The sequence below is a fragment of the Acipenser ruthenus genome, chromosome 8 (genome assembly GCF_902713425.1).
Source record: "Acipenser ruthenus chromosome 8, fAciRut3.2 maternal haplotype, whole genome shotgun sequence".
NCBI lineage: Eukaryota > Metazoa > Chordata > Actinopteri > Acipenseriformes > Acipenseridae > Acipenser > Acipenser ruthenus.
Window position 1 is genome coordinate 23,493,378 of NC_081196.1, and position 14,294 is coordinate 23,507,671.

Below are 14,294 nucleotides of genomic sequence, written 5' to 3' on the forward strand. Positions count from 1 at the left end.
ACTTCCGGCTGGGGAGGGGGGGGGCAGTTAATTTTCAATCATGTTCCAGTCTCCTTTGATCAGGTAAAAAGGGCTTGACCAGAGCGGTATGGGCATTCCTGTTAGGTAGCTTAGCATGTCAATCTCTACCTTCTGCTTTATATATACACCCAGCACTGCTTCCGCCCTTCATCTGTGTTTGTTTTTGTCCTCCTCCTCCCTCCTCCACTTCCTCTTATTTCTAATACCACTCCGTCCACACAGGGATCCCTCTGCTCAAGTCACTGCCGTCCCCGGTGGTTCCTCGCCGGCTAGAGGGGACCCCCAGCCCCAACTATCCTGTCGCAGCTCATGCGCTAGCCACACCAAGGCCACAGCCTTGCTATCCCATCTACCTAGTTTCTTTTCAGGTCCGAGCACCTTTCTGCCCCTTCTGGCTGGCAGAGTCCCCACCTGCTGAGTCAGGGGAGGGGGGGGTTGTTCTCTATTTTCATCTCTCCAATACGGACCTGAGACTCTTTATCCTAAACTCTCCACGCCGCCCAGTTGCCAGCCTCGCTGCCTGGGGATGCTGCTCTGAGTAGTGACGGATCTATCCCTTTGTCTTTTATGTCTCTCATCGAGAGCATCTTTTATGTTTATCTTCTCATTCTCCTTGTTCATCCAGCAGCTAAGAGACGCCACCTGGTTCCGACCTGGACTGAGAGCTTTGTCCTTATTCTCAATAGCCGCCCAGCAGCCAGAGGATGCTGCCTGACCCGGTGAGACGTGGGAGAGTTCAGAGTGTTTTATGTCATTGTCTTGTCCAGCTCTTCTCATATCAAGCTGTCCAGCTTTATGTCTCTAATTCTATGTTACACAAGCACCCCAGTTCCTCAAATTAAATCCCCCTTATTCTGCACTACTCAAGCCCTTGTAAGTGACCAGTGAATTGTCAGGTGAGATCTTATTTGAGTGAAACTTTAAAGCACAATGTTAAGCTAATTTTTTTTCTAGTATATATATATGCAAATGATGACATCCCAGATTTAGGCTTTGGAAATTTGATAACTTTAATCAGTAAAATCCGTTTTGGGACGAAATGAATACATATGGGTGACATACAGGGGTTCTCCCTCTGTGTGAATCAACTTTGAAATAAGTGGCTGTGGCAATGTGCCCAGCCCCTGTGTGCATTTGTGTGTTATATGTTGCATGTAGTGTGTTAATGTTGGTGTATTGTAGTTGGTGCACGGGATATAAAGTGGGTAATGAGCACAAGTGTTTAAAATGTATAATTGTATTTAGGCACGGGGATTGCACTTCACGTGCATTTAAAGTATTTAATAGCATGTGAGCACAGGTTTGCACAGAATTAGTTCACATGCTGGGATTCAAGTGAATAATTAATTCGTAATTGAACCCCGGCACAACAGTATATATAGATGCACGTTTTACTCACTAGGGCTTGTGTGTTCGGTGAGTGGAGAACAGGTGTGGAGAGGAGGTAAAAACAATTTGAAAAATAACAATTGCTATTTCGTGCTGGAGAACCAGCACGGTACTTGTTTGTGTCTGTTCGTTCACTCGTTTGTCTGTCTGTTTATTGTCTGTCCGTTTTGGCTACTGTGCTGTTTTATTTTACAAAGTGTTTTTGTGTGTTCAAACCTTTTATTTTTCCATACTTAATAAATCGCGCAGCAGCGTTTTCATTCACTATTTCACTCGAATTGCTGTGTGTTCATTTCTGGTCTGACGTCATCACTAGAGCCAGCTTGTCACAGTGGCCCAAAGTGATTTTAACCCTGAAATACCCCAAGTTACTTATTTAATTTGTGTTATTGGATAACTTGCCAAATTGCTATCTGTGCCACGTTTGCATGTAGTTTATGTACCAAAATCAGTTTTGGGGCGGGATAAATATTTATGGGTGAAGTAGGAGTTTTCCCCTCTGTGAGAATCAACTTTGAAATAAGTGGCTGTGGCAAAGTGGTAATGACGTGCAGGTGAGTGCAGTGCAGAAGAATCACACAGACAACGTTGGTACAGGTGCAAGGGTGTTTATTTAATTTAATAAATGTCCAGAGCCTTAAGGCAAAACCTGCAAATAATAATAGTGCTGGAAGTGATACAGCGGCGTGTATCACTTCTATTTGTAATCCTACGGGTTTGACCCGCAACCCCAAAGTCCCGTTCAGACACCCACACTAAACACAAACACAAAGACAGTGCGTGATTAAAGTGCTAAAGGTGCAAACAAAAGACAGTTCCTGTAGTGAAAAGGTGAGTGGTGAAGTCCGGGTTTTTCGCTGGCCTGCGGCTGCAGCTCCGGATCGTGCTCAGTAATCTTTGTGAGAAACGACACACAAGACAAACAGTGTAAATACACAGACAAGCAAACACTCACGGTTTTTAGCACAAACAAGACGGGCTCCTTCTAGGTTATTTGGTTTAACCATCTGCAAAGGAACAGATCACTCAAGCCATGCCCCCTATTTGTACCCTCGCCCATGACCCTGAGGTTAACGAGCGCATCCGCTCCTCCAGTTATTGGATGCCACGCCGCTTACTGTCTGGGTCACTGAGCTCGGGTGCCATAGCTCCGCCCCTTTCCGAACTGACCGACTTCCATCTACCCTACGGAATAAATTGTCGTGCCATTTCATTAAGGGTACTCTGTTCCTCGTGCACCGTGCCCTCACAGGTCGAGAGGGAGATCTAACACTAAGACTCATTCGATCTCTGTCACATATCCCACCGCTCAGAGTGGAGCCGAAGGAACACTCGGCTAAACCTACCTTTCCCATTACTCCCCCCTCCCGGGAAAAATAATCCGCATTTTGGTGGTCTTTCCCTGCACGGTGTACCATATGGTACATGAAGGGCTGCAATGCCAGATACCACCGAGTTATCCGGGCATTGCTGTCCTTCATTGTGCTTAACCACTTGAGTGGGGCGTGGTCAGTGACAAGATCAAATGAGTGTCCCAGCAGGTAGTATCTTAAAGAGTGAGTAGCCCATTTAATGGCCAAACACTCTTTTTCGACGACGGAGTAGTTGCGCTCCCGAGGGAGCATTTTTTTACTTATGTACAGAACAGGGTGTTCTACTCCGCCTACCATTTGAGACAGGACTGCACCCAAACCGACATCCGAAGCATCGGTGTGGAGGATGAATCTCTTAGTGAAGTCTGGAGTGATGAGAGCAGGGGCCTGGCAAAGTCTCTGCTTAACAGTATTAAACGCCCCCTGACATTCTTCTGACCATTTAATTGAATTTGGTGCGCTCTTTTTGGTGAGGTCAACTAAGGGATTAACCACTGTGGCATACTCGGGGATAAAGCGGCGGTAATAACCGGCTAACCCCAGTAGCGACCTCACTTGAGCCTTGGTTTGGGGGATTGCCGCGTCTACCAAGGCCTGGACCTTGGAGACAACGGGTTTCACCCTGCCATTCCCCATTACAAATCCCAAATATTGTGTTTCTTCTTTGGCAAACGCACATTTTCGCAAGTTAGCTGTCAGCCGGGCTGCCCTTAGAGACTGAAGGACGGCTGTGATCCTAGCCAAATGCTCTCGCCAGGTGGAGCTGTAAATGACCACATCATCAATATACGCTGCCGCATATTCACGATGTGGGTGTAAAACCTGGTCCATCAGTCTCTGAAAGGCAGCAGGCGCACCATGTAACCCAAACGGCATGGTTGTAAAATGAAACAGCCCCTCTGGTGTTGAAAATGCGGGTTTCTCTCTAGAACTACGAGTTAACGGGATCTGCCAATATCCCTTCGTCAGATCCAGAGTGGAGATAAACCTCGCTGTCCCCAGTCTATCTAGAAGTTCGTCGACCCGAGGCATGGGATACGCATCAAACTTGGCAATAGCGTTTACCTTGCGGAAATCAACGCAGAAGCGGTTGGTGCCGTCCTTTTTGGCCACTATCACAATTGGACTGCACCACTCGCTCCTGGAAGGCTCAATCACCCCAAGTTCGAGCATGTCCCATACCTCTTTGCGAACGCCACTCCGTCGACTTTCCGGGATCCGGTAAGGTCTCTCTCGCACTGTGACACCTGGGGGAGAGTTAATGTCATATTCAGCAAGGTTAGTTCTACCGGGCGTGTTAGAAAAAACATCGCTAAATTCCTCAATTAACCTGCGTAGTTCACGTTGCTGATCCGGAAGTAACTGTTCCCCCATCGAAATGTTCTTTGTGCCAGAGGGTTCTGGCTCGGGCCCTAAATCATCCTCTATATTGCCTGGGGCTATGAATAAAACCTCTCTTGCCTGCCAGGGCTTTAATAAATTTATGTGATAAATTTCTTTTTTATTACGGCGATCGGGCTGTCTAATTTCGTAATTCACCTTTCCTATTGCCCGAATCACCTCATATGGCCCTTGCCATTTAGCACATAGTTTGGATTCCGATGAGGGAAGTAGCAGCATTACCTTGTCTCCAGGCCGAAAAGTTCGGATTAATGCATTTTGATTGTAATGCTGCTGTTGTCGATGCTGAGCCGATCTGAGATTGTCTTGGGCCAAACGACCGACCAAATCTAGGCGATCTCTAAGTAGGAGCTGCACTACATTTTTGGACGAGCCTTTGTGCTCCTCCCACCCCTCTCTCAACAGATCGAGAATGCCGCAAGGCTGTCGGCCGTACAAGAGCTCGAAGGGGGAGAACCCTGTCGAACTCTGCGGCACCTCTCTCACTGCAAAAAGGAGGTAGGGAAGAAGCGATGCCCAATGTTTTTGCTCTTGATTCACAAATCGTCTCAGCATCGCCTTTAGAGTCTGATTGAAACGTTCCACCAATCCGTCCGTCTGTGGATGATAAACCGACGTTCTGATTGGACGTATTTTTAGTAATTTATATACCTGCTGTAGCGTATTTGACAAGAAATTAGTTCCATGATCAGTCAATATCTCGTTGGGGATCCCTACTCTTGCCATAATCTGCACTAGTTCTTTGGCTATCGCAGCAGCACTAGTGGACCTCAATGGAACTGCCTCCGGGTATCGCGTTGTGTAATCTACCACCACTAAGATATGCGTATACCCGGAGTCAGAAGGTAGCAAAGGGCCGACTATGTCCACTGCGATGCGTTCAAAGGGGGTGGAAATAATCGGCAGTGGGACCAAAGGGGCGGGGCGCACTCGACCCGGCGCTACTCGCTGGCAGTCTGGGCATGTGGCTACATATTTCGACACTTCCTTATAAAGACCTGGCCAAAAGAATCGAGCCAATATCCATTCCCTTGTCTTGTCAACTCCGAGGTGCCCCGCAAAAGGGATATCATGCGCCAGCCTCATGACCTCCAGTCGACAAGACGGGGGAACCAATAATTGTGTTACAGGATGTCCTGTGCCCGCGGCCAGGTTTACCCTATATAGTAATTGCCCCTTGATAATGAAGTGTGGAAATACTAGTGCCCCAGCGCCTTCAACATCCTTACCTTCAATGGACCGGACCTGTCCCCAAATGTGCACCAGTGATGGGTCATTTTTCTGCTCCCACACTAGGTTCACATTTGAGTGCCACATGTCCGGTATATTGAGCGGGGCGGGAGTAACATCTGCCCTTGATGGCCCAGTAACCTCGCCCTCTCGGTCACACTGCGTTCCGACCCCCTTCGACTGAAGTTTTTCACCGTTATAACAGGCTCCCACCAGCCCCCAGCCTTGTCTCATTAACGCTCCCTCCCATTTCCGCAGCCTTCTCTCTTTGTTTGTTTTTTTCAGCCGGAACAGAGGAGAGAACATTTCCGCTTGAAAGGGAAAAACATTACCAATCATTTCCCCTTCTACTTTTTCTGCCACATTTGCGTGTATGGCCGGGACTGCCCTTAATTTCAACAAATCTTTATAGTTGGGCCAGTCCCGACCCAGAATAACGGGATGTGGTAGCCTTTCCGCTACCCCAACTACCAGGTAACGTTTAATCGGACAGACCGATAAATATGCTTTTACTGTGGGGTATGTTGCCGTGTCTCCATGGATACAGGAGATCGCCACCTGACCTTGTGGCTGCCACACCATACCGCCTAAGAGAGATGCTCTAATTAAGGTCTGACCACACCCTGTGTCCACTAATGCATGGGTTTTCACATTTCCAAAAATCACCTTAACAATACAAGGCCCCTCCCGACCATTTTTCCCTCGCTTACCCGCTTCAGATGCCAGATTACAGACAGCCACGTCACACTCCATCGCAGATGGGCATGACCTAGCCTGATGTCCCGGCTGGCGGCACCTAAAACAGGTAGGGGGAAAGGAGGGCACAGTGTTAAATGGTCTGTCCCGCTGCTGGTATGGCAACGGGGCAGGGGCAGCACCTCTACCCCAGCTGGGGGCCAACCTTGGTCTCCATGAAGAGGAGGCAAGGTCGCCCATTGGGGTTGGTGCTCTTGGAGGTCGTTGAACCGGTCCTGGTGGTGGGGCTGGTGGAGCAGAGAGAGGAGGTGGGGCTCGGCCGCTCCGTTGAGGTGGCGGGGTGAGTAGCCCGTTCTAGGCGGATACCAGGGAGTCCTCGAAGTCCTCAGCGAGCTTGACTGCCTGTTCCAGGGTGTCGGGGTTGTGGCGCCGTATCCATCCTTGGGTCTAGGCGCCGACCACATGACAAAACTGCTCAATGACGTTGGCATCCCCCATCTGGGCAGTTGTTTTTAGCGCCGGGGTGAGCCAGTGTATCATGTGGTCACAGAGCTTCTGTGCGACCACCCTGGGGCGTACGTTCGGGGACCTCCTGTACTCCCTGAACCTCACTCGGTGCTTTTCCTCCGTAATGTTAAGACGGCGGAGAATAGCCAGTTTTACCAGGTCATATTGAGCGGCGTCGTCATCCCCATCGCCTGGTAGGCTGCCTGCGCTTCCCCAATCAGGCAGGGTCCCAGCTGGCTTGCCCAGAACTGTCGGGGCCATGACGCGGTGGTAGCCAGCCGCTCAAATGCCACCAGGTATGCTTCTGGGTCATCTTCCGCCGTCATTTTGTGCGTCCTCGCCTTGGGCGCTATGAAGCTGCGTTCTGCTGACGCTGTGGGAGGTATTGCCAGCCCGACCCTCTCGATCAGCGCAGTGTACCTCTCCTCTCTCCGTCTTTCCTCCACCTCCCGTCTGCTGTCCAGCTGCTCCAGCAGCGCCGACAGTGTTGCGTAGTCCATCCTCACTTCTGACAACCACGTGTGGCAAAGTGGTAATGACGTGCAGGTGAGTGCAGTGCAGAAGAATCACACAGACAACGTTGGTACAGGTGCAAGGGTGTTTATTTAATTTAATAAATGTCCAGAGCCTTAAGGCAAAACCTGCAAATAATAATAGTGCTGGAAGTGATACAGCGGCGTGTATCACTTCTATTTGTAATCCTACGGGTTTGACCCGCAACCCCAAAGTCCCGTTCAGACACCCACACTAAACACAAACACAAAGACAGTGCGTGATTAAAGTGCTAAAGGTGCAAACAAAAGACAGTTCCTGTAGTGAAAAGGTGAGTGGTGAAGTCTGGGTTTTTCGCTGGCCTGCGGCTGCAGCTCCGGATCGTGCTCAGTAATCTTTGTGAGAAACGACACACAAGACAAACAGTGTAAATACACAGACAAGCAAACACTCACGGTTTTTAGCACAAAAAAGACGGGCTCCTTCTAGGTTATTTGGTTTAACCATCTGCAAAGGAACAGATCACTCAAGCCATGCCCCCTATTTATACCCTCGCCCATGATCCCGAGGTTAACGAGCGCATCCGCTCCTCCAGTCCTCGGATGCCACGCCGCTTACCGTCTGGGTCACTGAGCTCGGGTGCCATAGCTCCGCCCCTTTCCGAACTGACCGACTTCCATCTACCCTACGGAATAAATTGTCGTGCCATTTCATTAAGGGTACTCTGTTCCTCGTGCACCGTGCCCTCACAGGTCGAGAGGGAGATCTAACACTAAGACTCATTCGATCTCTGTCACAGTGGCCCAAAGTGATTTTAACCCTGAAATACCCCAGTTAGTTATTTAATTTGTGTTAAATTTGCATGATGCAAATAAGCTGTAATGCAAATAAGAAGCCAACTTCAGCATCGTCTTGTTTGGTGTAGCAGAGACTAAACAAAAGCTGAGGTCGGTCTTGATGATCGTTCGATTTGAGAACCGGTGTGTTGGAGTCACATTGTTAAAATTGTTGTCCATTACATCTGATATTGCGTTTTGCACATTAGGATTCGCCAGCAAGTTTGAAAGAAATGTTACTAATGTTATTAGGAATTGTGTTCTCCATTTTGATTGCCCACAAATTTTCTGGACGATCTGTGGCACAGAAAAAAAATGACTAAGGTGCATGAGTGAGCCCTCATGTAGTAAGCTACCTTATAATCATACATATACGTGCTTATAGGGAGGTATAGGGAGGCTAGTGCTCCAGTATATAAAAACAGGCTTGTAATGGATAGGGGACTGTTTTAGACTATTAGAGCAAAAATAATGAAAATATTAGAGACGTGCTTTAGATTATTATTATTATTATTATTATTATTATTATTATTATTATTATTATTATTATTATTATTATTATTATTACCGGTATTAAGTACAGCGATTAGCTTTCTTATCCTTCAAATTTGTAAACCACTGTGCAGTTTTAAAATAATGCCTCATCATTTTACCCTTTTCATGGAAAGTTTATGCCTATCTTCATCAACGGAGTGTGCTAATACTCAGTTCAGTAGTTCGGGACAAACACCAATCACAAAATGTTTTAGTACAAATATTTATTGTAGAGAATGCGGAGTATGCGATTTTACAGAAAAGTATGCTGTATATACACATTCATTTGGCATCAAACCTAACTTGGTTTGAGGGTTCGCTGCCTGGCCGACTGGACGAGGCTGAGACCCCCAAAAAGAACAAGCCGGTCTCAATGCCACAATTAGAATTGAATATAGCCCACTTGAAGGTTTAGCCAACCTTTAACAAATGATCATCAGCACGCAGGAGAGGAAAACAAAAACCATTTTTGGGAAATAAACCTCTGGGAATCCATGGCTGATTCGATTGCCCTTCCTCCAGGCAGGCTACTAATAGTTAAGAGCACATTTCTGTAAAAGCATTTTTAGGCTCCGTAATATTTGTTATAATGTAAACTTGGTAAGCACTGGAGGATCAACAACCTAACCGTTTGATAAGAGAGTCTGGAACTCCGTGGGAAGAAGCTGCTACGATTCTGAAGGAATGACCTGAAAACTGCTCAGCTGCGAATCCGGACCTGGAAATAAATCAGGTGAAAAGGTGAAAGAAGAACAAATGTTGGGTGACGATTGTTCAGTTTTCGTTAATAAACAGCGGGCCTGAGGGTGATGCGCCCTGAGAAAGGTGGAGATGGACAAGAGAGAAAGGGGTCATATGGGCCAACATGGGAGTTTAATTTATAAACAAATTGAAAAGCTTTCCCTAATCTTCCTGGTCAGTTTTACTTCTTTTGAGCAGGAAGGAAAGGGTATCAGATGAGGGGATTGCTAGGTCAGAGATTAAGGGGTGAATCTGGGGGTTGAATTTGAGAGCGATGTAGACTCTGAGCACCTATGGGAAACCAAGAAGGCTAAGAGAAAGAGCTTTAAGGTTTTATCTAAAACAAGCAGGAGTAGCTGGAGCAGATGAGAGGCACCAAGACAGTACGTTGATGGCGATATGTAGGCAAGCAGGGGGAGAAAGAGATTCTGATAGTTGAAGCTCTTTCAGGATTAGTGAAATTTGTGAGTTGCAGAGTGTAGACCTGGGACACCGAAATTGAGTTGAGTTTGTAGAAAAACTGGATGCCGGAAATTCAAATCTTATAGCTCTATTCTTAAGGGACATAATATAGGATGACGCTACAGGCACTGAAAATGATGGAAAGGAATGTTGAATGCAAAGTGAAATTTTAAAGCAATTCCAGGATGACCAGTACATTTGCAGTGAGCGGGGAGTGATGCTGAGAAGAGTTGTTTCTTGAGCCTGCAGAAATCAGGGAATGCAGCAGGTGGCTCACATGAATGTCAGGTCTGAAAAGGGAGGAATCCGAGTTGGCAGGAGGTCGTCTTCGGGAGCTAATGCTCTGAATCTCTGTGTTTGGAAACGAGAAAGAGAATCGATTATATTCAGGTGGCCGAGAATGTGTTGAGCTCTGAAAATGAACTGATGTGTAACAGATAAACAGGTAATCCTTCTGAATATTCTCATTATATGGTGGGAGAATGAATGACCTTGTTAAAGATTTAGACTGTAGGTGAATTATGTGAGCGGAGAAGAATGGATTTTGAGCCCAGGAAGACCCCCAAAAGGAATGCGGCTACAGCAAATGGACACATTTTGCGCAATGACGAGGAGTGATCGGTTATAGGAATGATGCTGAATTCATCGGGCCATGGAGCAGAAAACCATTTTCCCTTGTAGTATCCTCCAAAGCCAAGAGAGGGAGCTGCATCTTTGAACCGTTGAATGTCTTTGTGCAGCAGGAGACAGTTGTCGTAAAAGAAAGTAATGCCGTTCCATTCTTTTAGTAGGAGCTCCCACAGGCGGAGTTCCTTGCGAAAAAAAGGATCCATGAGTATGACATCGTTGAGGGAATCGACAGAAAGGATCAAATCGAGAGAAGGTAGGAGATAAAAGCTCTGCCTTGAGGATTTATCCTCATTGCGTACAAATTGCAAAGCATATGACATGGTTTATTTAAATTTCCAGAAAGCTTTTGACAAAGTCCCACATAAAAGATTAATTTCTCAAAATGAACGCAGTAGGGATTCGAGGAAATGCATGCACGTGGATTAGGGAGTAGTTAACATGTAGAAAACAGAAGGCCTCCAGAGTATGCAGTATTGCGGCCCTGACTGACATTCAAAGAAATGGGAACGGTTTTGAAAGTGTTTGAATAAACTGCCGATAAGCTGAAAGAAGAAAAGCATCTCACAGAGAAGAGACCACTATGGGGTCCTGCTGGACACCCATAGCGGCCAGGGAGGTCACTGCAGGGGCCTGCTGAATGCCTGCAGTGAGGGGAGGGTAACCTAAAAGGTTACATTTGGAAGACCGCGGAGGTAAGGAATAGAAGGGGGCTGTGGGGCCCTGTTGAAGCTCGCAGCTGGTAGATAACCGTTTGACAGAGAAGGGAGCACTATGGGGGCCTGCTGGACGCCCATAGTGGCCAGCGAGGTCACTGCAGGGGCCTGCTGGACGCCTGCAGTGAGGGGAGTTAACCAGAAAGGTTATAGTTGGATGTGAAGGGAGCACTATGGCATCCTGCTGGACGCCCACAGTGGCCAGCGAGGTCGCTGCAGGGGCCTGCTGGACGCCTGCAGTGATGAGGGGGTGTAACCTGAAAGGTTACAGATGCATATTATACAACAGTGGCGGGTGTTGAAACCCCAGGATAGATCGCGGGAGCAGCCGCTCCTAACTGTAAAAACAATCTCTGGATACAAATGCTCAAAACTGCTGAAGAGCAGAAAGAAAAGCATTTCACAGAGAAAGGATCACTATGAGGGCCTGCTGGACGCCCATAGTGGCCAAAGAGGTCACTGCAGGGGCCTTCTGGACGCCTGCAGTGAGGGGAGGTAACCTGAAAGGTTATAGTTGGAGCCAGAATGCTCAGGAACTGATGAATGAGCCTTTGATTGACAGGTGCGATGGTCCTGCTTTCGGATTTTTCCGGTAGTAGACGCGCTTCGTGGAGATGCAGTCGGTGCGGGCGAGGTGTTTCAAGTCTGCTTATAATACGCGGAAATTGGGCTTGCTTCTTGAGTGAGGTTAGAATTTGTAAAAACACCCATACTGACATGGCTTGGGCTTGTTTTGTCGTGAGACTTGGCAACACTGGGTAAAGCAACGATCAGTGCTGACGTCATAGCGCCTGCGACGGGAAGGATGAAATAAAGTAAACAAATTCTCCTTACGTGCTGTAGATTTGAATGGGATGTTGTTGCTATGTAGATAAAGCTGGAGCCGGGAGATCGTCCAGTCTCTGATGTCAGGAGTTGCGGAGGAACAAGTGGCCAGGCAGGAGCCATGGCAGACAGGAGAAGCAGACATCTGGGAAGAGAAGTTTGGAGTGGTAATACCGCCGACCGAAGTTGTCGTGGGGAGGGCTGTTTGAACTGGTTGCGTGGATCTCGGCTCCGCTGAAACGGAATAATTCAGAATACTGACCATAATGCGTGCATGTACGATGAAATCAAAACGCAACTGAGAGATAAGTGAAGAGGGTATTTATAGTGCTAACAATTTAATTAGCTAATGTGTAAATTGAATGGTTCAATTTGGTGATGCGGAGATTGGTGTCTGACCCTCCTCCCGAACTTTAATTATAAATTTCATATGGCAAATGTGACGTACTAAAGTAGTAATTTTCTTGGAAAAGGACGAGCATCCAATACAGTGCTCAAGTCCTGCCGGAACGCACCGGAACTGTGTTCTGGCACTTTATCTTTGGTAGCCGGCACTTTTTGGAACCTTCTTGACAATAAATATAAATCTTTTCCAGCAAACTATGTTCAAATGTGTCAAAGAATATCGCCGTCGCCTCGTTCTGGACGTTGCGATAGGAAACTCACACTGCCTGTGCGTGGTCACAGATTCAGCTCAACCACCATGGACCATCAAACTCTCTGCGTGCTCATTGGAAAAGAAAGCTTTTTTCTCTTGATTTGTATCTACCAGTGGCGTGCCATCTATGTTTGCAACGCATGCATTGCATTATTATTATTATTATTATTATTATTATTATTATTATTATTATTATTATTTATTTCTTAGTAGACACCCTTACCCAGGGTGATTTACAGTTGTATACAAAAAATACATATCAAGAATTACAGTCCTAATAAGAGCAAATACAAAACACAGTACGATTTGATATCAGGGCAGTTCAAGAGCAGATAACAGTGTTGATAGTTACATCAGGGTTAGATACGAGTGCAGATGAAATACAAAATGCTACAGATTGGGTTAAGTGCAGGACTAAATACAGTAAAATAGGGAGCAGATAAGTGCAAGTTAAAGTGCATTAAAGGCAGACTGCTATATTGTCCAGAAGGGAAGAGTTGAGTTTTACAGGTTTGTCTGAAGAGGTGTGTCTTGAGCAGGCGCTGGAAGGTGGTCAGGGACTGGGCAGTCCTGACACCCATAGGACGGTCATTCCACTACTGCAGGGCGAGGGTGGAGAAGGAGCGGGCTCTGGAGGCAGGGGACAGTAGCATTTAAGGAAGGGTGATAAGTGTACCAGGGGAAAAACAGAGGAGTTCTACAGGTGCTTTCTGAAGAGGAGTCTTGAGGAGGCGCCGGAATGTGGTCCAGGACTGGGTAGTCCTGACATCTGTAGGAAGGTCATTCCACCACTGCGGGGCATGGGTGGAGAAGGAGCGGGCTCTGGAGGCAGGGGAGCGTAAAGGAGATAGAACCAGTCTTCTACTGCAGGCGGAGCGGGGGGGTCAGGTGGGGGTGTAGGGAGATATGAGGGTCTGGAGGTAGTTGGTTTCAGTCTGGTCAAGGCATCTGAAGGCTAGTACAAGAGTCTTGAACTGGATGCGAGCGGTGATCGGGAGCCAGTGAAGTGAGCGTAGCAGTGGAGTAGCGTGGGAGAAGTGAGGCAGAGAACACCAGGCAAGCAGTGGAGTTCTGGATGAACTGGAGTGGACGGGTGGTGGACGCAGGAAGGGGGGCCAGGAGGGAGTTGCAGTAGTCTAGGCGGGAGAGTACCAGGGCCTGGATGAGGAGTTGCGTGGAGTAGTTGCTGAGGAAGAATCGGCAGGTGCGTACTAGAGTGGAGATGTGCTGGGAATAGGAGAGGCAGGGGTCCAGGGTTACTCTGAGGTTCTTGGCTGAGGAGGAGGGAGAGAGCGTGGTAGATTCCAGAGGGGTTGAGTTTGAGGTGATGCAAGTGCATCCAGGAGGAGATAGCATAAGAACATAAGAACATAAGAAAGTTTACAAACGAGAGGAGGCCATTCGGCCCATCTTGCTCGTTTGGTTGTTAGTAGCTTATTGATCCCAGAATCTAATCAAGCAGCTTCTTGAAGGATCCCAGGGTGTCAGCTTCAACAACATTACTGGGGAGTTAGTTCCAGACCCTCACAATTCTCTGTGTAAAAAAGTGCCTCCTATTTTCTGTTCTGAATGCCCCTTTATCTAATCTCCATTTGTGACCCCTGGTCCTTGTTTCTTTTTTCAGGTAAAAAAAGTCCCCCCGGTCGACATTGTCTATACCTTTTAAGATTTTGAATGCTTGAATCAGATCACCGTGTAGTCTTCATTGTTCAAGATTGAATAGATTCAATTCTTTTAGCCTGTCTGCATACAACATGCCTTTTAAACCAGGGATAATTCTGGTTGC